Here is a 21,771-nt window from a genome sequence, read left to right as displayed (position 1 = left end):
ACAATTATTTCTAATAAAAATGCATTCAAGATGTACATGATTTTTGTAAGATACAGATATATGCATAACCCTTAATGTGTAAATAGGTCTACTGGGATCAGAGTTCTGTAGATTAAATTTAGACGTGTCCTTAAAAACCTTGTGAAATCAAGACCAAAGAGAATAAGAGGTGACATTTTTGGTTATAGATTCTTTTGTGAGCTTCATGTGTTGCTGTCTGGTGCCTGCAAAGGAGGTGTTGACTGGGTGCACACGAGGACAGACAGGCTGCCACATCTGCAGGCACCTGCTGGGGCTCTGCTCTGGAATAAAAGGAATCATTGGCCATTTGGGGTTTGCTAAACCTGCTGCCCATCCCAGCACTGCCACATGCTGTCAGAAGCGGGCTCCACGGTACCTACCGTGGTACCTGTGTAAGCCAGCTAGGCCCGTAAAAATGCCTTTTCTGATGCAACTGCAGGATTGATTTACCGTTCTCAATGTGAACACCCACATCTCACACACTGGGGTACAAGCCGTGCCTTGCTTTTAGGTATTGACATGAGCCCCAAGGAAAATAATAGCCACAAATTCAAGCTGTGTAAAGCAGTTTCTCGTAGGTGTTGCTAGAAATGTGTTCTTCCGCTGCATCATGTCTGCTGTGGTACTCTTTCCTGGCTTGCAGCGTGTGCCCATGTCACCCCCACAACACCCATATACAAAACAGTTGCACGAGCTTCTGCTTAAATTTTGGCAGGATGTTGACCTGGGAAACTTACTTTTTCTTTACTTTGACAGAGTTCTTAAATTGGTCACAGATTTTTATGGGCCATCATTGGCATAGATTTTTTTTTTTTTTTGTGAGCGTTTCAGTTTCAACACAAAGTCGTTAAGAAGCCTGCTTCGGGCAGAATGAAACCCTTGACCTGCACCCTCAGCAAACCTCTTGACTGCGTTTACTGAGTTGGCACAACTGCGCCATAGAAGCAAGAAGAGGGTTTAGGAAGTTGGGGCGAGCCCTTTTCCAATTGCCTCATCGTCCTCCTCAGCTTGTTTATGGCAAAGGCTTTGCCAAGCCGCAGCCCAGCCTGCGGAATACTTCCTGTTATTGTTTGTCTTGGATGTTTCGGAGGGGAGACGTCTGACTTTCACATTTTCCCAGTGTAACAGTGCTGCCGCAGGCTCTCCCATTTGAAGCTTTTTCAGTGTTGCAGGGGGGCCTTGCAGGGAGTTTCATTCTTTATTCCACTGTCCAACTCGGAAAGGACTTTTGCTTACATCTTACACCAATTTTCAAGCTATTCACCTGGTTCCCCAGCAATGCGAGGGGCAGCTAATCCAAGGTAACGTGGGTGAGTGGTGATGAAGGCGCAGCGTCTTTCAGGTGGCAGGGAATGAATAGCCAAAACTGAGAAAAACACAAGTGTAGTGGAGAATAACAACATATATTTAAGAAAGCGGGATATCTGATAATGGGCAGACACAGAGTTAAAATCCTTAATATCAGTCATTATTTGTTTCATGATTGCAACAGGGACGTGCCAGCGCCAGGCCTTCTGTAAGCACATGGAGCTTGTCCATAGTGCCGTAAGAAGAGGCCCTTCCTGTGACACGTGCCACCGAATAGATGGGTTATCAGCCCCGTTACTGCTAGTGGCTTACAGATTTTTTAGGGGGACTTACAGAGGAAGTTAAAAGCCCTTTGACTACAGACTAACAAAAGCAGGAAAACGAGTCTTACCCTTGTGAATACCACACAAATCTCTCTAGAGGGAGGCAGAGAGCTATTTCTCCAGGAAGATTTGATAGTTTATGTGTGCAGCACAATCAGCAGCAACAAAAAAGCACTCTTTGTCAAGTATGTTTCAGGTGGCAGCACAGGTTATGCTAGTGGCAAAGTCCTTAAATATTCACCTCCATCACTGGCTCAGCAGGATTTTGCTCTTGCAAAAGCCGTACAGCACTTTTCCTGCAATTGCAGAGCCCCGATTGTAGCCCTTCTAGTGCAGAACCAGAGGGTGCTTTGAGGAAACTGGCTCTGAATTGGGTTCTGTCTAATCAAGACTAGAAGTCATAACAGAGTAGTCCAGTCCTCACATCTGGGCTTCCAGGATGGTGGCTAATTATTTCACAAATGTGAGTATTATTTAAATGCACTTCCCAATGTTTTTCCTTCCTCTGCTGACCATGAGCAGTTTGCTATGAATGTCTTCTCATGCATATTCAGTGATTCCACCAGGTGCTTACTTGGGCTTCAAAATCACAAATTTTGAAAATTGCACCATGTACTCAATGTGAGATAAAATCCTGCATCACTGAAGCTGATGAAAAACTGCTTGTTGGCTTCAGCCCAGGTATCCGGAAAATCTTCTCTTCTGCTAAAACAGGTTGTTTTTTTTTTTTTTTTCAAATCCTAAACCAGCATACCAGTTAGTTACTAAGTAGATTTTACTTGGTATCCAGATTTTTGACAGCACAACGTACTTGTGCAGATAGCGAGGCCTGTGCTTTTTTGAAAATTGGACTCAAAAAGGACACTGCTCAGGGCCATTTCCGATGTCGTGTGCCTTGGAAACCCAGCCTCACTTGTGGGTGCTGGAGCAGGTGGAATTGGTCTGGCACTCTTGCTTCTCGGATTGATTAGTGCATCATGAAATCCTGTGTGTAAAAATCTGAAATGCCGTTCACTGCAACGCACACAATGGAGAAGTCTGCAGCTTGTTAGCTGGGAAAAATCCATACCAGTAAATTGTGGGTCACACAACAAAGTTTGCAGAATCGCTGCCGCCAAGTGATCTGAATGCAGTCTCAAATAAAGGACCGAAACATCTGCATGTATGTTTGCAGGCCATGGTTTCTCTCTGGTAACTCAAGTCCTAATGTGCATTAACTGTTTAAAACCAATTGCGTTGCAGTTAAAATTGAATATGACTGTTAGTCTAGAAAATATGGCCTATTTCCTTTTACTAGTTAGCTTTTAAAGGTGTTTTACAATTCAAATGAGCCATGCAATTAAAGGTGACATTGCCAAAACTGGACAGACTAAAATTAGACATTCCTGCTGTGTGTTAGAGCTTGGCCCACATTTAGATCATGCTGTCTTTGGGCTGTACCTGTCTGCTCCAATCTTATGAGTCAACAGGATACTGAAATGTTCCAGAATCCTGTTCTTTGTGTTTTTCTATTCTTTCTGTCTTCCAGTATTACTCTATCCTTCTTTCCTTTTAGAGTATTTAATACTGAAAACACACTGACATGCACACACTTGTGCACACACACACAGAACAACATTTTAGCATTTTTTGCATTGAGAACTGGGAAGCACTTCATTATTATTACACTTACTGACTAGACTACTACAAACCCATGCTTAGACACAACCCCTGCCTTACACTCCCCGAGTTTACCCTCCGAATAGCCAGCAGCAGGGTGGCAGGGGCTAATAAGCCCAGGAGCTAATAAGCCCAGGACCAAAGGGGAGCTTCTAGATTCGGGCCACGGTCACTGAGACGTGCTGTGATTCCATGTAATGTTCAGTCACAAGGTGTGGAGAGGAGGGTCATCCATCTTTCCACCTGTGGGTGGGAGCAGGGAGCAGCACAGAGGGTGTCTGGTTTTTGGGGAACACGCGGGCGGCCACTGGCAGCAGCAGCAACAGGGCCCAGAGTTCCTGACATTCCACCTTCTGTGCATTATTTAAACATATAATTATACTGTCTCTAGATAATCGGTGGCATGATTACCACTAACATTTAACAATGTAAAGCATTCTGCCATGGTTTGGGAGCAATGTGTTAATGTGAAGACTCCTAAAAATTTCTCTAGTCAATAGCTCCAGGTGAATTAGAAAGTCAAAAGTGAGGAATATCTCTCAGAAAATGCCTGTTGTTCTTTGAACACTGGATGTGGCCATAAGGAAAATTCTCCTTCATTTCAGGCTCCGCTCAGTGGATTTCATAATGGCATTCCTCAAGTCAGTGGAGTCAGGTAAGTCCTGATTTAGCGCACTATAAGGTCGGGACCGTGAGTAAATTCTCTCACATCGGTTTCGTATCAGTACAACCAGATTGCCTGACACGATAGTGTTCCCTTCTATCAGGAAGGTGAGGAAAAATAATTAGCTTCTTTCTGGGAGGGTGGGTGAGGTTTTAATATTTGGAGTTGTGCGCTGTGTGGGCACAGATATGTGTGTACACCTCAAAGTCAGTCATGGAAAGGATATTCAAATTCTGTGGGGAGGAACGGTGCAAAAAACCCAGAATAAAATAGCATAAAGTGTGTTTTAAGTTGCCCAGTACAGCTCCCTGTCAAGGAGAGAGTATATTCTACCATACATAATAATGTAGTGTTTGCATAGCACGTATAAGGTACTGGGTGCTTTACACTGTGCTGTTTAACTTCTGTGTTATAAAATAGCGTATAAATATGCTAAAAACTAGCTGTATTGCCTATCTCTTTCTGAAATGCCTTTCACTATGTATCACTGGAGTGCTAAAGCCTGTCACACGGAACATGCACACAACCATCTGATTCCAGGAGCAATGAACTTTTTTTAAAAAACTAGTCACTTTTTTATGGCACCAGTTACAAGATCCAGCTCTTTTCACACTGGGCCAGTCATTTGAATCCAGACCAGGTTGGTAGTTATGTCTGTTGAGTGACCTATACGAACAGAGTTCTTGGTTTCCATCCAGTTCCTGATGGAAAGATGCCCAAGCTGCTGAAACGACCGTACCATCTGGCCATGCTTTAGCAGTAACAGCAACAGGGTGAGCTGTGAAAGCGCCACGGAGCCGGAGCCACGCCGCGCTCCCGCGGGTGGTCTTCTCGGGTCAAGGGGGCGAACACGCTGGTGACGGTGACACAAGGTAGCTTGCATTACTGTGCCTGCTGTACACACACGTGGAGAGCATCTTTCTCTGGCAGTGTCACGGCGGCACCGTTCCGACTTGATGTAGAGTCCTGGTAGGTGATGAGGTTGCTGCGAGAGAGTGGACACTTGAAAAAGCGTAGTCGGCTATCTGAGGCCAGGCTGAGCTCCAACCGTACAGGGCTTTTCTGTACAAGTAATTCCTGGAGTGAATGAGATATTTGTAGAGTGTTACAGCAGTGCGAAAATAACAGAAACTTGAGTGCGTGTATTGAGGATGAAGATAATTTACCATTGGAATCAGCTCCTGAGGGATACAGTGAACTCTCCATCCCTTGCAGCCCTTGGATCAGGATTGATGTCTCATTCCAGAGGAGATGCCACAACCCAAACAGTGGTTAAGGGTTTGATGGAGAAATTGCTGCATGACGTTCTTTGGTTTGTGCTGTTTAAGAGGTCATCCTGAGTCATCTTTTTGAGCTGGCCTTAAAATCTATGAATCGGGTGACACTTGGGGAGAGATTGACATGTGGCAATATTTACTCCAGAGATTTTATTGTCAGCAGTAAAATGCCCTTCTGTTTATCTTTTAATAGCTGTAGGCTTCGTATCTGAACTCAGAGCTCTTTTAAAGTCTGGGGTTAGTACGTGTTAGTACTCTTAGCCGAATTTTCTGAGCACCTCCAGCAACCGTGCTAGCGTGACTCGAGCTTTCTAGATACACACTGGACCCTTATATGACAAGCCAAGAGTTCCCGCAGCATCTCACCTCCACCTCTGCCGTCACGTCGGCAGGTACAAATATATTCCCTGACAGAAAGACATATAAATCCCAACTGTCAAGAAATAAAGCAGTTTTTAAACTTTAACGAGCGAAGTAATGGAAATAAAATACAAAGGAAATGAAAAAAAATTGACTAAAATGTTCTTTATTTTGGTATTCTGCAGGAAAAAGTGTGTACACTAAATAATAAATAAGCCATGCAATGTTTTTACAGCTTCTTTCATATGCGTGAATATTTAAAACATGCAAAAATGTGGAATAGGCATTTACTGAGGACAAAAGAAGAGAACTTATTTTATGTATATAGAGCAAGATGGGGAAAACAGAGATGCATGTTTAATGGATTGCTGTTCACAGAAGGGAGATATTTCCAAGTGTGAACATATTTGTAGACAAACCAATCTGACAAGTTAGCTTGGGGATGATGTATTACAACAGAATTGGCCTGGGAAGCAGAATTTTGTTGTGAGGGTGTTCGTTGGTGTAAACAATGCCTGCTGTTTTCTGGCAGCCAAACTGCTGAGGCTTCCAGCTACCGTGGAGCTGCTCAGGCCTGGGTTGTGGTACCTGAGAGGTCCTTGTTATATGTAGCCAGGAGAGGATACACAGCTTCTTCTCATACCTTTATGATATTTGAAGCCAGAAGGGACCAATAACTGTGACCCCTTAAACTGCTTTTTAAGAGGGGGAGAGAGAGTAAGAGAGAGCTGTCGGGCTCTTTTGCCTGATAGAGACCATAAAGGCAGAGTATTTCATTCCGCATCGTAACAGGCCCTGTGCGAAGCACAATTGCCAAACAACTTTGCAGGGGTCAGAAACCTGATCACAGCTCTGCACTCCTTTACCAGGTTGAACGCAAAGGGCAGCCCTTGATGGTCTTGTTTCGGCTCTCTGATGGATCTCAAGAGGTCTGGGTCCAGCTGCTGTTCCAGCCATGTGCTCCTGCCCGAGACCTTGGGCCGATCATTCCCTTTATGTCCTGTGCGCCGCTCCCGTGAGTAACACAAGTGTGAGAACGTTGCCCGTTTTGGGAAGACCTATTTCTTCCTGGAGGTGTTCGCTGCACCAGCTGCGGTGAAGCCTTGGTGTTGGCTGGGGACTCTCCTCCGGGCAGAGGGTGAATGCCTGTACTGACAGCTGAGGAAAAAAAGAGTATTTTCACAGTAATGAGGAGGGTGACAGACTAGGGAAGTGTGGCGTGTGAGTTTATCAGGGGCTTTCTCCGTGGCTAGCTTGGCTCCTACCTTTGTGTTTGGAAGTAGCTGAAACCAGAGAAAGAAAGGCCTGTTGCCATGACTGGCAGGGGCTCATTATTCACTATTCCATGGCTTATGGTTTAATGCTTGTTTAACTGGATTTTTTTTTTTCCTCCTGACTTTTGATTTCTTTTTGCCAACTTTATATTTTAATGCATGTTTTTATGGAAATATTTATAGTGCACATGTTGCATATAAAACACCATCATAAAGCTTTTTTGCTTCAGTCCTGTTGAAATAAATGATGTTATTATTATAATAATTTCATAGGGTTATATCTGTTCTGTAATGAAAAAGACCTGTGGCTGCTTGAACCATCAACCCAGGCAGTTTTTACAGCTTTCTGCAGCTACAGTGACCTCATGGAGCTGCTGAAACTTTTAAAATACTCCATTTCCCAGCAGAGGTGGGCATACAAAGCAGAATGAGCAGATAGAAGAAATAGGACATTTGCATGCTGCCATGCGGCCTGTCTGAACCCTGATCAAGAAGCCAGTATTGGCCTAATATTGCACACAATGGTAATGTTATATTTTATGGTACTTATTATTACAACACCAAAAATCATGCTAGCCACTTTACAAATGAGGTGCCAGGTAAACTGGCCCAGTGAGATAAACTTTTGCGCTAGTTCTCAGAAGTTTCCACGGCACTTGTGCTTGTCAGTGTAGTTTTGGCTTTTCTGTTTCTGCATGCAGGGCACTGATCTGTGTTTGGGAATACCCAGAGATGTCGTTAATGCGAGGGGGATGTGTGCATTTGGCAGTCCCTTTAAAATGTTGCCTGTGATCTGCCTATTTCAGGGAGATTGAATTAAAAAGTTGCTTAAGTTCCCTTCTTCCATGTTGGTGTTAGCAGTACAGTATGAATTTCAGAAATCTTCTGCAGAAAGTACTGTGTCTTCATCCTCCTGGCTGAGCGTTACCGGAGGCGTGGGATACGCTTTGCTCCTCTAACTCTAGAGACAGGGAACCATTCTGGGGCCAGGAGCTTATCTGGCAGCAGAGCATTCACCTGACAATGATGGAGGACAGACCTCTGGACTCGTAAAGGACTTCTTCTATTGAACATGAGTTCAGTGCTTAAATTACAGAGACTTCTTGTCCACCGTCAGCTTAGCAGACTTTCAGTTGTATTTCTCAACAAGGATAGTCCTAAACATACGTTGGAAGGTTGACCCACTATGCCTGGGGAGCAAGTATCAGAACAGAAAGGTAAGGACTAAATATGTGAGCATCTGTTTGTGTAAGTTTATGTATATGCACACTCATGAGCTTTGGTGATAAATTTGAAAAAGGCTAGGCAAACAACTGTAAAGTACTGTGGATTTACAGGAGATTTTAAAAATTAATACTCAAACATGAAAATGCTTTATACAAGAAAGAAACCTTTTAGTAACTTCTCCATCCTAGAAAAAAATATAATGAATAATTCAACTATGCACCAAGGAAACCGATTTGCTGAACAAGTGTAAAATAAATCTGAAGGTGAACTAGTCCAGATCACCTAAATTAAGAAACTGATTCAGGAATGATGAGAGTAAAGCTAGATATAGCATGAGAGTCTCTGTAATCTTGTTACTAGTAGTGTTCTTTATTATCATTGATCCTATTTAGTATAGTAGTGCCAGAGAACCCTGGGTATGTTGCTCTTGTGACTGGTCCTTTAGAAGCCCAGCGGGGGAAGGCGCTGTGCTTCAAACGCTCGCGGTCGAGGTGGTCAGAAGATGTGGCAGGAAGGGGCAGCACACACAGCTTCTAACACACTGGGCTACTGGTTTAAATTGACTTCCAGCGCAAGAAAAACAAACGTTGAGTGAAAGTCACTAGAACAGCACGTGAATTCAGCAACATTTGTGACTCTGTGTAGCTTGTCCATACTATTATCCTGAAGAATTTACCATAAGATTGCTTCATGTTTATAGATACCACAGAAAGGTGATCTTGAAGAAGGTGGCTGGCATCCTCTTATTTTTGACACAGTTCACAGTTTGAAATACTTAGTGCCTTACAGGCAACCTCCTCAGCAAAGTCAAGCGTAAGCTGAAGTCCTGTGAAAAGTGGTGAGATTAAATCATATGCTAGGAGGGCTTTGCTAGCTAAAACTGGTTTGCCTGTAGAATAGGACCCAAATTTGTTCTCTTAAGAAATAAATGACTTAGTTATCCCAGAATAACCCCAAGACATAAGCCAGTAATGAGTCTCTAGTACAGCACACAGATAATACTATAGATTTGAAAAGAATTTCAGAGTTAGTTGGTGGCATTTTAGAAGCAGCTACATCTGCAGAAACACCTGCTGTGCCCTAGTTGTTATATCTTCAAAAAAGAAGTATAGTTCAATGGCTGAAGCAAAGTGGATACCAAAACTCAAGAGCAGGGAGGGCAGCATCACCATAACAGATCAAGGTCATTCTTGGAAGGTGCTTCAGGTGGATGTGGCAGGCGAGTTTCAGGCAGAGCAAAGAGAAGGTACAGACAGAGTATAGCAGAGGATGAAACCCCAGTTAAAGTGTTTAGGGGATGGGGGGAAAGCAAAAGTGGAAACTATTTTGATTTGGTCTGAGCCTCCCCATATAATGTTTTATATGTTCACAGTATTGAGCCTGATTTACTCTCTAATTTTCATAAATATCACACTCTGGGCATTTATTATTGCTCTTTCTATGCTCAGGTATATGAATTGCCAGGAGCCTAATTCCCCCTTTTAGGAGGAGATCACTCCATTTACTCCTAATAATGCTCTGGAGCTTCCTTCTTAGCTGTGAGTGAATCAGATCTGAGTGAAGTCGCTTTAGGTGAAGACCTTTCTCTCTAGCAAAGGCTGCTTAAGTTGCCCATGATTTTCTGGAAATGACACGCCTCTGTGGTGCTTATCATATAAAGCCATACTTCATGCAGTCACCTTCTTTTTGACCTTGACAGCAGAACTGCGCATAGGTGGGGTGAGGAGGAATTTCTAGTAGAAAGGACTAGTGTTTTCTCACTTGTCAATTTATTTCAGACACAAATTCATTTGCTGCCCTTGAAGCAACCCGGTCAAGGCTGTGTGGTCCATTTGGAAGCCCAATCCTGCTTCTGATTCATATGAGGTGCTCTGCATAGACTGAGCCCTTTTTCTGCCATGCTATAAAAGAGTTGGGTTTTGCGTACTGCACTTTGGAATGAGCCCCTCGGAGGAACAGGCTCCATAAAGTTTTTATAACCCATATTTTATAAGGTATAGTGAGTTGGACGAAAGGAGTTTTTTCATGTGTATGTGTGTGCATATGAATCGGAGCTAATACACAAGTAATTCAGCCTGGCAAAGTAGGTTGGACCACAGTCTCAATTTCTGTGTAAGTTGACCCCTAGGATGTGGATGAGAGTAAAGTCTATGGGGAATAGTACAGCAACGGTGAGAGAGACATCTTAAAAAACTGGCATTTTCATAGCAGGAGAAAGAACTCTCCTTGTAGTAGTAGCCCGCCATGTCCTCGAGTGATGCAGTATGAGGATTTTGCCAGTGAAGGCCCAGCCCTCTCCAGATTACATTTTGTGGCTTTGAAGAATTTCTTGTAAGAAATACTCAGAAAGTGACTGTTCTTTATGTACCAGGTTTTCAAACTTTAATTATGAAGGGTGGTGTAGGTATATCAGTGCACTCCTGCTGTGGGGGCATGAAAGAGAAAACACAGGGGATTGCTTCTCTTTTTTTTTTTTTTTTTTTTTCAAAAATGGACATTGATTTCAGTAAAACCCAGAGCTTTTGTAACTTGGTGCATCTCTGAATACTGAAGTCCCTGTACTGAATGCTGGGCACACAAAACAGTTCTGCATCTTTTTATCTCATGGGCTCCACAATGTGTATTTCAGATGGTTAACCTTTATTTGGCATTTTATTCAATCAAATATGCAGATTAGAAATGCCTGCAAACTGGAAGTAGAGAAACAAATCTTGGATTTACTGTTCAGAGCAGCCTGCCTGGTAGTTGTGGCACTGATTTAAAGCATGGGCAGGGATTTTTAACCAAGCGAAACTGGTTTTGTGATTCTTTTGTTTTAATTGGTTTTGGATTTTGAGACCTGGCCTGTAGTTTCAGGTGTTAAACACAGCCACGAGAGCGAAGCTCAGGAGATCTAGAGCGTAAGGCTGAGTGTCACACTGCCAAGTTTATGGCACCTAGCTCAGGGGGTGAGTCCTCTCTGTGGTCAGTAAGGGAGTGAAATTCCTCCGCTGAGTATCAGGCTGTGCAGTTACAAGTTGTGTGGGGGGACAAGAGACTGAACCACACGATGCTCTGAGCACAGCCTGGGTTTGAGCAGAGCTCTGCAGAAACTCATCAGTCTGCGCACACGTTCTCTGCTCTCTGCTCCATGTTTCATGTTCTCTTATAAAATACAAATTTTGCTTATAGGACAAATGCCTACTGGTAACTACTTGGCAAAACCACCATCTGATTCACATTGACACCCTCAGCTTAGTACAGGTGAATGCAAGCACGAAGTAATCCCGAATCAGGCTCTGTAAAACCGTGACGTTCCAAACATAGCCATTTATAACAGTTTTAGAATTTGAATTTAAGGAGTCACATGTTCAGCCTCAAAGGCTAGAAGTGTCTCCACCCTCCTCCATCCCTTCTGCTGCAGAGATGACCACGAGCCTGTTGCGCCTGCCTGACTCCAGCAGCACCAGGCGAGCGCGAGGCGTTGGCCCACCGCAGTGCACTTTGATGTGTACGAAACGTGTAAAAAGCTCCTTCTGACTTGGTGTGGAACTCTGCTGTGGAGGAGTTTCAGAAAATTGTCTCTAGTGATACAAGCTACAAGACAGGAGAGAATTTGCTCCCAATATCTTGTAGTTAAAAAAAAACCAACACACCACATCATTCTGCAACAGTAATTTAGACATGGTCAAGATTTTAGCAGTTGTAAGGAATATTACCTGCCATAAAGTTTGAATGGTGTTGAATTTACAAAAAATGCCTGATGTAAAATCATACTGTCAGGAACAATTAGCCATGGTGCATAAAAAACCTCTTACAGAGATTACACTTCCCAGATTGTTTTACAGAAAAACTTTGTGTTAATGTTATGCTTTGAATGCCTTTTGCCGTGAAACATTTAAGAAACAACAGTTTATAGTCTCTGATCTTTATGGTTTGGAAGAATGAACACTCTCCTCATGTTAGGCCAAATTGATGTTTTAAATTCAGGAGAAACCCCATCATGTTATAAAAAGGAGAGAATGTCCTAAGAAGAAAGTGGTCAAATCATTCCAAGATGTTATGGGTTTAAGAGTTTTTTTCAGCTTTTTTTCCTACGGAAAAATTTTCATGATCCTGGGCATATGGTCAAAAAACACAGAAGTGAGATATTTTTAGACAAGCACATTTGGTATAAAATTACCCACTCCAGTGTGCACAGGGACAACCTGGTCTGTCCGCAGCACTGTGGGACATCGATGCAGAAGGGTGTCCCTTCTCCGTGCTGGACACTTTCTCTGCTTCAGCCCAGTGGTCTGGCTCAGGACCTCGCCAGGGGAGGGTGGAGGCCTTTTCCTTCTCTTGCCTTACCTGCCCCGCTGTGTTTTCTGTGAGGGGCCGTGTGTCCCCCTGGCTGGGCTCAGGGGAGAGCCGCTGCGGGCTCTGCAGACTGCCTCGGCTCAGAGCAGCGCAGAGCTCACTCCGGTCAGAAAAGGAGGGCTGAGAGCAGATTCCCACATGAAGCAGGACCGTTCCACCCATATCTCCCACGCCCGAGCCCTGACACAACCACGACAGTGAGACGGGGCTGCCCAGGCCGGTGAGGAACCCTCCTGCCCTGTCCCCTCGCCTGCACCCCCGGCCAGCACTTTTGGGGTGCAGCCATCGTTCATCCCTCTGTGCCTCCCAGCCAACAACGCCTGTGCATCTCTGGGGCCCAGTCCTGCGGCTCAGACTCATTTGAGTGATTCAGGATCCAACTTTCTAAGATCCGCTTGTAGTTTTTTTCCAGCCCTGTCAGCACTGCAGAGCCAAGGCATCCCTGGCAGCTCAGGCTGGATTCTGTTTGGCCTCACGCATCATCACCAGCCTTGCCAGTTAATTCAGGCGGAGGGTGATGATGTGTGAGGCAGAAAAAGCACAGCCTGGCCTTCAGGTGCTGGGCACAGGCACCGCAAAGGCAGTCAGGAAAACGCTGTTTCCATTTGTACACTTGAGCGAGCGTGACCTGGGAATCCTTGAGGCTGGAACAGATCCTGGACCTCGGTGAGGTTTACTGCTCGGCCACGGATGCGTTTGAATTACTGAGAAACTACCAGGGGAGTGGGTTTGTGTCACTCTGCTAACACCAGGATGGCACTTGAAGCCCAGGTGAGAATCCTTAGCAAGGAGAGACTTTTTTCAGCTTGGTAAAACAGCAGTGAGTGCAGCTGAGAGTGTGTCAGAGGCCTGCCAGCTGGCCTGGCCTAGCTGCTGGGGGTCACTAAATCCCCACGGTCAGCAGTGGGGCTTCCTTGATGCCTTTAAACTGAGATATCGGGGTTGACGAGACTTCTGTTGCTTTGTCGACTGCCCTGGAATATGCAGGGTTCCCGCAGCAAAGCCCTGTGCCCCGTGCTCTGCGGGGGAGAGGCAGATCCCTCTCCTCTGGCATTGCCTTTCTTCTGCAAGGACGAGCAAAAGGGTTTTCACCTGCAGTGTCAGCAGTCGGACCCCAACCTCTCCTGTGCTCCCCACAGCCCTGCAGTAAATAGCTCCAAGGCGCGCAGGAGGCTCTGCTTCTGCTGCAGGGGGGACACGTCAGTGTCCCTGCGGTCAGGGACCCACTGATTTGATTTCTGTGTGTCCGGGGGGGGTGTGTCGGTGTGCACACGCCTGTGTGAAGGTTTCTGCGTGGAAGGTTTTGCTTTGGTTTTGCTCTGTTGAAGGGGTGCCCTAGTCTCAATGGGCATGTGACTATTTTTAGGAGTGGCCAGCAGTACCCTGGCATTAGATTAATAAATGCATACCAAGATGAACTCTGTGTGGTGTTTTCAGTTCCCACTACCCCATATTAGGAGACATGGGACCAAAATAACTGCAAAAGCCTATAGCCATGCAAAGAACACAATATAAAATGCAGACCAGGAAACAGACTGAGGCATGATCGTCAATAATGCTTAAAAGTCATAATCCACACAGTTTCTGGCAGGAATGGAAAAGCAAACCACACAAGATCCTGGAATATGTGTGCAGGTATGCACTGAGTTTATTCTGGCACAAACCAAAGCATGGCCCTAATAAAAAGTCCACATGTCTGACATCGTGTGCTGTTCTTTTGAACTGACATAGAAAAGGTTTATCAGGATGGCAACCAAACTACATTAGGCTTTGGATTTGTAGATGTCTATGCCAGACATTGGTCTGCGTACGTATTTTCAGTGGCTGGTGGCATCACATGCAATCACAGTCCTACAAGTACTCACACGTACGTAACAAGACGAGTGTGAGTAAAACCAGTGAGATTACCTTGTGAATCCAGTCACTCTTCTGTTTGTAGGCTCAGGTTTGCATCCAGCAGAAAGAAAAGGGTGAGGAGGAAAGCATATATCCATGAGGAGGGTGAAAGTTTAGAGAGAACTCTGCTTTGCTTTGCATGTGGTGTTTAGAGTGACTCACGCTGCTCAGAAAGGCCAGGACGTGATCCAAAGCTGTCTGATACCAATAGCAGCCTTTCCACTAACCTCCAGGAAAGCTGGATCTTTTTGACTAGTCCTGACCGCTCGTGATGAACTCAGTACTCAGGCAGTGGTATTGTACACACGGAAAATCAACCCTAAGCTCTCCTGGAAATGCTACTGTTTGCTCCTTTTTTTATTAGTTTACTTATAGAACCTAAAAATCTCATCATAAAAGGCTTCACAAGACAGATGGTGGTACTCTAAACCCCAAATACCTCAGTTGTACTTGTTTGTTAAAATACTTACAACATAAGAAGTCAGAAGTTAGGCACTATGCCTTTAAGGTGGGATTCCTCCAGAGTAAAGCTGGAGTGCCAGGAGTACTTCTTTCAACTTCAGATTATGTGATATATTAGTTTGGTCTCAGAAGCCACAGTGCTTCCTTATTCATGTAGCTTTGATCTAAAAAGCTGTTTATTTATGTTTTATTGAACTATAAAACATCCAGTAAACATGCCTTATGCTTTTTTTATGTTCTACATGAATTCTGTCATGAAAATGTCAAGGAAAAATAATGAAGATCTTTATTGTGTTGCTGCTGGTGTCTTCCTTTGGAAGTTCTTATGCTTTGTGTTTCTGTTCGTATGACTGTAAAATTCATAAGGCCTGCAGATGTCTTGCCTGCTAAGCATCTGGAGGAGAAGGAAGTTTTTCCTTATGAAATCCCAACGGATACACTACCAAGGGCATTATGAGAAAATAATGATTTGACATTTCTCTTTGGATGCTACTTGATAGGGTCTCTATCATAATTATTTGGAGGTATTAATTATTGTGGTGGGAATTAGTTTTCTGTGCTCGGCTGCTTGTGAGATGTTCTTGCTCTAGGGTATGCTTATATCTCACAGCAGCCAACAAACTACCCGGAAACCTTATCAAGACCTGGGGCAGAGGCTCTCAGCCCAAATTGCACCGAATCCCAGCAGTGGGCTTGGGTAAGAGGTCCCAGGTTTTTAGAGTATCAGTAATATCCCAAATTACATAACAGGGCTTCCTTCCTAGTTCCAGTATTATCAATGTTGTTCGAACAGAGCTGAGAAAGAAATTTCTAAATATGGGCCTGATTGTTCTGCACTGTGCATTCTAGTTTAATCTAGCAGAGGAAGACTTAACCTTCTCTGCTAATTAACTAAAGGGAGGCCCAGGTGAGCTGCAGGTTGTTTACAGGTGGTGAAAGCCTGTGGAAGGCAGCTGTGGGTTGAAGCTCCTATAAAGCAGAAGGTGGTTGTGCTTTCCTCCCCTCTGCTGATGCTCCTCTTGCTTGGGAGGGTCTATGCTGCTGGAGCTTTTGCTGGTATGTCTGGGCCTTTCCTCTAGGAACCCAGAGAGCTTCCCTGACTCTGTCAGCTGCCTACCCCTGGGGCTGAGAGGTCTTTTGAGATTTGCTTCCTCTGTCTGGTGGATTGTGTGGGGAGGAATTCTTCCATGAGCTGGAGGTGCATGGCCTGGGCAACACAAGGCTCCCAGCCCTTTGCACAGGGGCTCTTGGGAAGGTGGGAGAGGTTGTGGTTGTGTGAGGCCATAGGAAAGTGAGAGGGAACCTTTGGTTGTGCCCTCCTAGACTGGACATAAGAGCCTTGTGAAAAATGGCATGTCAGGAGTTGGTACGCTGCCTAACTATCTCACAAACCAATAGTAGCGTTGCTGCACCCTGTCTCACCCTTATTTCAGTACTATAGTTGTTGTTCATCCCAAGCCCCTGACCTTCAAGTAGAAAGCTTGAAAATTAGACAGTTCTCATACTGGAAAACAGGCACTTCTGGGGCATGGACTCCTTGCCACAAGCAGGCAGCCCCTAACCCCTCCGGTGAGGTAAATGGAAGCATATTCCCACAAGGTCAAGAGGAGGTGGGTCAAGAAAAAAGTACCCCAGATGCTGGAGGAATCGCTCTCTTGTGTTCTTCAAGTCCCCTTTTATCAAATCACAGGATCGTTGTAGAAATGTAAGAGCTGTCAGTGCTGGAATGCAGGCTCAGAGCATGAGCTCATTTTAGAAAATGGAACAGGTAGAAATAAAGATTCATCTTCCTGGGCTGTGTGTGGGGAGAATGCAGGGCTGGTAGAGTGGTCAAGGAAGGACAGAAAGTTGAGTTCTCTTTCCAACATCCCTTCTCAGCACCCCTACTTATTATGGGAATTTTTTCCCCCCTTTTTTTTTTCTTTTTCTTAATTTAAAGGAGTCTCACCTTCCTGCCACACAGAAGACTGGAGTGCTGTCAGAGAAGCTTGTGCCTGTATTAGTCAAGCAGGTTAGTCGTGTGTGTGTGTGTGAGAGAAGTGAGTTATTAAAGTTGGGGGTCAGCAGTGCGAAGGTGTGCGAATCTGGGCTACTTCAAACCTAAATTATTATGGTTCACTGTTTCAAAAGTGTAATATCGTGGCACTCAGGATCTGGGTGTCAGGTTGTTAGTTCTTTCTCTACAAAATGTGCTCTTCAAGCTTCTCTGAGACCAGTGTGCACAAGTCCCTTTTGGGGTTCTGAAGCAGGAGTTGTTCAGAAATGTGAAAGTTTGCTTCCTTTCCATTTGAACAGAGAGCAAAAGGCTAATTCCATTTTACAGTCATCTTTGTACCAATATAGTTTGTATGTTGCATTTGACCTCCTGTAACAAGGTTAAACCACAAGGATCCCCTTGAGAAGTTGCTATTCGTCTTTTATATGTGAAGATTTTCAAGTATAGAAAGGGGATAAACCTAATACGGTGTTTAATGGGAAAAAATTATGACACCAATAACACATCTGTGTCTGTAATTTCACAGGTTTTCTTTCTGTATATTTATATATGTATATATGTATAATTTAATATCAGCCTCAGGGTTGTGGTCTCACATGTCATCAGCTTGCAGGAAACTGGATCCTTGGACTAAGTATCAGATGAGTTGCTAATGTTTGGAAAAAAAGCAAAAAACATGCTTTAGGTCTCTGTTTTATGGCTGTTATTGAAGTAAGAATTTGTGATTGTAACCTGATGCTTGCCTCACCAACATGTTTTCATTATTGTCTGGATAATTGAAAGTCCAGGCAAATTTGGATGTTAGGAGATATTGCACATGAAGGTCTTGGTGCTCAGCACAGCTGAATGTTGAGGTGGTTCAAATTAAGGATGACTATGTTTCACCATTTTATGCAGGCTTAAAGATTGTTTTATTCCCCACCACCACCAGTCCAGACGCAGGCTGATTAACATGTACTTAGTTTATTGCCAGGTCTGGTTATCCAGCAGACCCAGGCTGTCATGCACGAGCTCTCGGTCTCTGCTGTCTCATGAACAGCACTACAACTTCTCGGACTTATTTTGCAGCAGCTCAGAGTGAACTATCTACAATAATGCGATAATTATTCCCTTATTGTGTAAGGAAACATGCCAAGGGAAGGAAGCTTCCCTTTGTGGCAGGGCTCCCTGTGGGGAGGGCTGTGAGCCAGACCTTTCTGTTATGTGGAAGTCTACCTGTAGAAAGAAGCTGCTAGATCTTCACCAGCCTGTAAAAGGAAATTTAAACATTTCTGTCCATATCCGGCCAGTTCTTGTAGAATTTCTGCTTGTTTTTGTTTGTTTATGCAAAATGGGTGGTCCTGGTTCAGTTTGTGGGTTCTAGGACTTAAAAAAAAACCCCAGAACCTTGGTTTGTTGGCAGGAGTTGACATTTGTTGAAAATCATCAGAGTTGGAAGGACAGATGAAGGGGACCTAACCCAAAAGGTGGTCCTCTGTGTCAGAGTGAGACATGATGACAGGGGCACCGCTCTGCCATAGTCCAGGCCTATTCCTGTTCCGTGGGTAAACACATGATTTAAATCCACAGGATTTATGGATCTAGCAGTTTCACCACTACGTTAACTCAAGAGCTGACATACGTAGAAAAAGGTAAAAGAGGTTTGTAAGTTAATCCCTATTAACTGGGCATAACTGGAAAATTAAACCAAACAAAAACTTTGGGTGGCTTTGAAAAACACCATGGGACTTTTCTGCCAGATTTCTGAATCCTTTAATTAGATGCACGTGTCTCTGCTGACAAAAAACCAGGACTTGATCATTCATTAATCTTCACACACAAGAGGCAACTAGTTCAGAGCAGTGTTCAGCCACAGAACAAGCAGACACCGGACAATGTGAAAGCAGACCTGCTTATTGCTAACCCACTGCTTGGGTAAAAAGCCTTTGAACAATTGGGAAAAGCTAACTCCATATTTGAGTTCTGCAAGGAACTAATTACTTGCCTGGACTCTACCCACATACCAGCTTCTACCCCCATAAATCCACTGAACAGCAGGCATCCATGAAAGTCCTCCACACTTCTTTTCTGAATTGGGTTCTTTATGTATATCTCAACTTGCTTGTGGAAGATTCATGGCCCAAGCTGCCTTAAGTATTTTTGTTATGAATAGGAACCCTTAAACATTTCCTTCTCATTTAATTTATCATTTTTTTTCAGGCTTTCAACACTGCATACAAGCTAGAAATAATGGGAGGCAAAGTTTGTCCCTGAGAAAAGAGCCTTAAAGTAATAAAACATACACTGGGAAGGAGAGGAACAAGGGCAATAAATTAGCCATTTACAAGATGGGACGATTTTTATGTTGTGTGGCTGCTACCTGGCATCCTGGTGTCTCTAAGTATTGACTTGATTCCATGTTGAAGCATGCTGTTAGGCACGAGTAGAGAAAATAGTGAAGAGAACAAAGAGAATTGTAGCAAGTGTTCTGTGCCTGCCGCTGGGATGTGGAGGTGTGCGGGGAGGTCGTTACTCACTGTTGAAATGTCTCATAAGGATGACCGTAGCCAGGGAGATATGCAGCTCAGTAGTTCCACTTCTCCAAAGTTCTTGTTAATAATTATTAAGTACTGGTGATTTACTTACACCAGTGGTCTTTTTCGCCATGTGGGCTCAGAAAGTTAAAGCTGTGTTTTGAATTAGGGGTTCAAACAAATCTGCTCAGCTCAAAAGGAAACAGAGTTGAAAACACTGACTTCCTCCCAGTCAGGTATCACAACAATAAACCTGTTGAGACTTCACTTGGAAGTGGATTGTGGATTTGCTAATACTTTTAGTAAGTAGCATTTTACAGCTTGGTACATCGCTTAAGTTCATAACAGAGCACAAAACCTAATTCTGGTGATATCTTTAGAGCTTAAAATAGAGCCGTGCTTGGAGTAAATGCTTTGTTTACAGCATCTTGAACAGAATAAGAAATGGCAGAATTTGACAAAATGCAGATGATGTACAAAATAGGCTGTTCCAAGCCATACATAAATCCCTTAGATTATACAGGGAGGAAGACCTCTATACTCGTAATAACGTCTATGAAACAAGTACTAAACGCAAGTCCTGACCAGTTGCTTCATGCGCAGTTTGGCCGGCAAGTAAAATAACAGACTACTTTTCTCAGCTGCTGAAAGCACTTTTTTTCAGGGGCAATTTGGTTCTATGTCTTTTCAAAGGGAAATTTTATCCGTCTTATTTTTTACTATGTTCTGTATACACGTGACATATGGACTTACAAATGTGCAAATCATCACTAGAACAAGAATGATCCTTACCATTAGCAAACGGGGTGTGCAATGTAAATTTTCAAGAGCTTCTTGTTTAGTCAGATCATGCTTTTTATAAAGGCAGTGACAAATCTCCAGTTGTCTTTGGGGGGAGCAGGTCTCATCTTGTTAGTGAATTTGCCTTCCTACTTGGTGTTCCTCTGCCTCTTGGGTGCTCCAGCATCTCTGTCAAGCGAAGTGTTGGAAATCAGGTGCCCAGATGAGATGTGGTTGCCTTCCCAGAAGTCTAGGCTTATCACCTCCAGGGCTGCTCTGCTTTCCACTGACTCAGGAGGAGAACATTTTTCACTGACTGTTCCAAACCAGCCAGGGAGGTTGAGGACAGCCTATATAGTTTCATCTAATCTGATGCTGGAACTCAGAAAGCATTGCATCGGTTAGCTATGATTCAGAATGTTAACCACTAAATCAGTTAGAGGAATTTATAATTCATTTCAGCTATTGCAGGATTTAGTACAATAAGATCATTATTGCCTTGAGAGATCCTTCAGGTCATTAATTTAAATTAGAAATGCCTTCAAACAGGATATCATGCACAGCTCCTTCCATAGATTTTAAAGCTTAAATAAGCTCAAGAAATACTTCCTGCCAGATATTATTTTTGCAAATGTGAATCACTACTTCCAAGTGGTGTAATACCTGACTCTTTACAGTTGTCGAGGGTGGCACTGCATTAAGTGGCAGATACATTCTTAATTGTGCTAATTATTATTGCTGGTTTTAAAGGACTAAATTCTCCCATAACTGAATCACTCTGCAGCATTCTTCAGTGATTTTGCCCTACAGAGGTGTAGTTTGTTGCTTGCGTAACTGGATTCAGACTAACCATAACTGTGACCTTGTAAATGAGGTGGACGTTTATTATGGAAGAGAACTCTTACAATAGAGATGCAAGACTCTGGTAGGGAGCAGTAGTTGGTCGGGGAACCTTCAACAGCAGGAGAGAGCAGTATGAGGTGGCAAGGTGCTAAGGCTGAAGGAAGGACGGGGACCAAACTAGATGTGATGGGCTGAGCTGTGAATGAAGATTGTAAAATGCCTGAAATATATCCTAGTGCAAGTAGAGGGTTGGTGTAAAGGCAGCCTTGAGAGTCAGGGGTTTGGCTTGCTCTGGGGATGGAAATACTAGTATGAAGACTATCGGGAATCATTTGCCAGAATGAATTGATACAGCACCAGCCACCTTGAAAGGCAGAGTCTGCAATTTCTGCTCTCTGAATGGAGGGCACTTCTGACATGGGAGGGTGGTTTTCACTGCACTAAGGACTGAGGTCTTTCCCTTGCAGCTCAAACCACTCTTCTCTCTTCTCCGGTGCAACACAAACAACTACTCATTGGGATTTGGGAGGACTTAGTCAAGATCAGCTGGTTTCAGCCAAACGCAGATCTGTACCTCCAAGCTTAACCCACTCTCGGGGAGGGCTCAAATCACTCACCGCTTCTTTCCCAGTTTTAATTCCCTTGTTGGGGGGCTGAGGGCGAGTAAAGTTCTCTCACTGGGAACAGTGAGGGCACCTTAGGGCATCTCAGCACTAAGAGCTAAGGGAAGTGCTCCTGGCAGCAGGGGCAAGTGAAAAACCACGGAGGACACAGCAGGCTTTGCTGCAGGGTGTCCAAGGAGGACCCTGTGGGCCTTCTTTCTGAAGCTG

General features: G+C 44.0%; 1 protein-coding gene across 1 annotated transcript in view; it reads left to right on the top strand.

Annotated features, from left to right (window-relative positions):
• Positions 1–2,043: 2,043 nt before the first annotated feature.
• The window catches only part of LOC141933539 (actin-1-like), a 71,267-nt gene continuing 51,539 nt past the window's right edge, over positions 2,044–21,771 (top strand). The window contains 4 exon segments of the mRNA XM_074848289.1: positions 2,044–2,115; positions 3,917–3,966; positions 6,482–6,627; positions 16,749–16,820. The gene's annotated coding sequence lies outside the window, so the exon portion shown is untranslated.

Source organism: Strix aluco, chromosome 22 (assembly GCF_031877795.1).
Source record: "Strix aluco isolate bStrAlu1 chromosome 22, bStrAlu1.hap1, whole genome shotgun sequence".
Classification (NCBI taxonomy): Eukaryota; Metazoa; Chordata; class Aves; order Strigiformes; family Strigidae; genus Strix; species Strix aluco.
This window is presented reverse-complemented; position numbering and strand designations above follow the sequence as displayed.